The sequence below is a fragment of the Panicum virgatum genome, chromosome 6N (genome assembly GCF_016808335.1).
Source record: "Panicum virgatum strain AP13 chromosome 6N, P.virgatum_v5, whole genome shotgun sequence".
NCBI classification, from domain to species: Eukaryota; Viridiplantae; Streptophyta; class Magnoliopsida; order Poales; family Poaceae; genus Panicum; species Panicum virgatum.
In genome coordinates this window covers 52,312,502-52,316,703 of record NC_053150.1, presented here as the reverse complement: position 1 = coordinate 52,316,703, position 4,202 = coordinate 52,312,502, and the positions used below count along the sequence as shown (strand labels likewise).

The 4,202-nt window shown below is 44.1% G+C and overlaps 1 pseudogene; it reads right to left on the bottom strand.

Annotated features, from left to right (window-relative positions):
- Positions 1–423: 423 nt before the first annotated feature.
- On the bottom strand, positions 424–4,202 carry LOC120677404 (annotated as a pseudogene).

Below are 4,202 nucleotides of genomic sequence, written 5' to 3'. Positions count from 1 at the left end.
TCAGAAGCACTAGAAGGCTCAGAAAAGCGAGTTCCACCCCCGGGGCAGTGCCGGTGGCGTCCTGAAGGTCGCCGCTACCCCGAGAGGACGCTCAAGGAGCGTCTGCGCTACGTCCCCGACGCCGTTCACGCCATCGACGACGTCACTACTGCATCTACACCCACCAGCACCATGGACGCCACTACTGCTGGTATAAGACCGAACTCTACCATTCCTCATTAGTTGATGTACTAGATGTGATCTATTTTGGATTAGTGATCCTGGTTAGTTAAGTTGTTCTAAGTTTTTGTTAGATTAATCCTAACAATTGCAAAGTCTACGGAATATGTGAATGTGGTGTTTGTGTTCTAGTCCAGTTTCGATTCGATGCAAGAGGTGTGGATCACGTATTTTATTCATCATATTTGCTCTGTATGGTATTTATTCGAGGAGTCAACATTTTTGAATTTTGACAAACAGAGCATAGTACAAGTTCAGACTACAGATATATAGGCTGCTTCCTTATACATGCATACGTACATTTATCACTATTTAGTGGACTTGTAGCATGCCACCTTTTCTTTTATTTAATTTCCTTGATAATCACCCATGCATACATGCATGTGTAATTACAAATTAATCGGATTATTGACATTTTTGTCACAACATATATGAGCTTTATCTTCTGTATGAAGAAGACGAGGAAGCAACAATATGAGGTCGATCACTTGCACAAATACTTGAGAACACCTGGTATGTGGATTTTGGTGAAGTAATCATCCCAATCGATGGTCTTGGGGTCGAAATTGAACATGTGATCTTCCGGGGTCTTCATTGCCATCTTCAGCCTCAGCCGCTCCAAGTTCATGTCATCAAAGCTTCAGTTCATCACCAGCCAGAAAAACATTTGTAAGCATTAATTGTTAAAGACTTAATTTGCACATTAGTAGAGTTTAATTAATTCTAAGTTGTTCAGCTAGTAGCTAGTTACTAATTACCATCCATTGAAGAAGGCGAAGGGTCCATAGACATGCACAAGATGCATCACAAACTTGTATTTGCGGTTGAGGTCATTGTAAAGCTGCGAGAAGAGCCCACAAAGCAATAGGTTCACCAAGTGCAGAATCTGTACACAAATCCATTTCTTTCGATCAATCAATAATACATACACACGCGTGCGCGCTGCTAGGTGTAGAGGGTTATTTTACCCCCGCATTCTATTACTAGCAAAAATAATCATCAAAATACTGAACTAATGTTACCAGATTACTATACATTTACTGAAAAATGTTCAGTAATAGCTCCCCGATTACTGAACTACTGAAAATTCGTTCAGTAATTCTGCTCATTTTAGCTATTTGTGTAGAATAACACATGATTACATACACAACTGGACTCAACTAATAACACGGCACAATAAAGAAGGCTTAGCTTAAAGGTGTGGCTGCTAGTAATATAAATAATAACTAGGCGTATAGCCCGCGCATTGCGCGGCTAGTATTAAAAATTCAAAAATTCACATGTCTTTGTATCCTTAGTTAAAGATTATACTATTTTTTACCATACATCATCATGTTCATTATCGTAAATTATGTCTTATTATTGGTTAAAACAATTCAAATATGATCTACCTATAATAACAAATAGATTTGTTAAGATTTACTAATATTATGCATATAATTACTCTTATTTTTATTTTATTTTGATTGATTGTTGTTAGCTTTAGTTTTTATTAATAGTATATGTTTGTAATTGATACATAGCTAAATGGTACTTTATATTTAATTTTTCATAATGGCATTGGTGGGTGATTTTTAATTAGGCACAGGGGTATTTTAGGCTAATTTTTATTGTAATGGTAGTGGTGGCTAATTTTTAGGCCTTGAGAGCGAACGTGGAGGCTCCGTTTGTTTGCCAAATAATAAGATAAAGATGCAATAATTTATATAAAAGCATAATTAATTAACCTACCTTTAAAATGGGTTGACCAATCAAGCAAGTACTAGTATTATATTAGAAAGGTTTGACCGGCAAGGATCTTATTAGTTAATTATGTGATCTGACCTCTAATGGCAGCTTGAAGGTGAGCAACATGTAGAGGTGGAACCGCGCAATGGAGGTGAAGAAGCACATCTCTCTGGTGGGGATGATCTTCCCGTTCTTCCCCACGCGCGGGTTCTCGTAGAAGTGCCGGAGGCCGGCCTCGTAGAACACGGAGTAGGTTGCCGGGTTGCGCAGCGACGAGGTGGCGTGGTACACCGGCACCGCCGCCGCGCCCTTCTCCTCCGAGTGCTCCACCATGGCCGCCATCATGGCGTTGACCACCATGTCCCCCGGGATGACATCGACGACCACGCTGAGGTCGCCGAGGAAGCACGAGAGGTTCTGCTTGGCGTAGCCAATGATGAGCGTGTCGATGGTGCGGGTGCCCTGCATCCACCCCGGCAGCGGGTCCGCCCGGACGCTGGTGATGATGCTGGGGCGCACGATCACCACGGGCATGTCGCCGCGGAGCTGCCCCAGCACCATCTCGCCCATGGCCTTGGTGAAGACGTAGGTGTTGGACCACCCGAAGTGGCGGGCCCGCTGGAAGCCCAGCTCCTTCATGGCCTTCCTCTCCTCCGTCTTCTTCTTGTTATTATTGTGGGCGTCGTCGCTGGAGGAGTTGTTGATCATCGCCGTCAGCTCCTTCTTGGCTTCTCTGACGAGGCGCAGCTCGGCGTCGACGTCGAGGTAGGTGCCTTCCCGCAGCGACTCGATGGGCTTCTCCAGGATGAGGCCCTCCCTGTCGCCGCATACATAAGCTGCGGGCCAACATAATACGTACGTAGTCATGCAGATAGACCACACACAGGCACAGTGATCATGCATCAGTGAGTTACTGACCCGTGGAGACCTGCATGAACATCTTGAGCCTGGGACACTGCTCGGCGAAGTGGCAGAGGTGCTTCACGCCCAGCACGTTCACGTCCAACGAGACATCATATCTGCAATTATATTATTCATATTAGGTTCAGCCAGGGGCGGAGCCAGGAATTTATTTTTTTCATTATTAGGAGGGGCCAACCATATTAATTTATAGAAAAATTTAATCAAAATTCAAATATTCAATGAAAATTTGGGGACCATAGGGGCCTGGGTTCAGTAATATGAAACAGAAAGTTTTCTTCCAAATAAATTAATGTTGACAGCAATTCATGGATGCATGTTAATTAACTACCGAACCTTTCGTAGAAGTTGGTTGTTGCCGCAATGTTAACGATGATGTCGATCTCCTGTGCGAGATCCTTGAGCATGGGAGCCTCCAGCCCCAGGTTCTCGTAGATGATGTCTCCGGGCAGAGCAAAAACTTTGTCTTGGATCAACTGCTGGAACCCGGCGCCGTGCTTCTCCCTCAGCAGGCCGAACAGCTCGGTGCCAATCACCTGCATTGCATTGCATGCACAGAATGAAGTAGGTAGTACATCGTGCATGCATGGACTTGCTTGACGACTAGGGAACGAACAAACCTCTTGTTGGACGCGTTGCTGTGCAGATGACGCGTCCGTCCCTCGGACCAGCAGGTACAGCTTTTTGGTATCAGGCTGCACCCGGAGTATCTTCTCCACAAGAACTGCCGCATGCATGCATGTATACATCATCTATGTAAAACTGAATGTACATACATACATATATATACATATACTAGCACAGTGCTCATGCGATGCTACGAGATTTTATCCAGATCTACAAGAGAGACCATAAATTTTATGCTCTTTCATTCCGTGTAAGCCGTGCCATGACCGCGCGAGGTAGATTGTCCGGTTCCAATTAGTATTCGGATCGATTTTACTAGGTTCGGATTAGAATTCCGAGTGACGGACCGAGGAAGACCCACGAAATAAAATGAGGCTCAAGTCCAAAACGAACTATAAGGAAACAATCCTTATTTTAGAAATAGCTAAAGATAAAAATATATTCAACTGGCTAGATCGATCTCAGCTCATCAATTGAAACATATATCATTAATTATATTGTGCAAGATCGAGTAGACGAGATGCATACTCTTTCCAAGAAAGCCAGTTGAGCCTGTGATGAGGATGCTCTTGCCCTTGAAATACCCCCACGATCCTTGCTGCGTCCATGCTATCGCCGTACACCATCGATCACCTGCTACCAAATACCTTACTTTAGTCTTGCTTGCTTTGTTAGAGAGAGATAGCGCAGCAGCAGGAGGAAGAGGA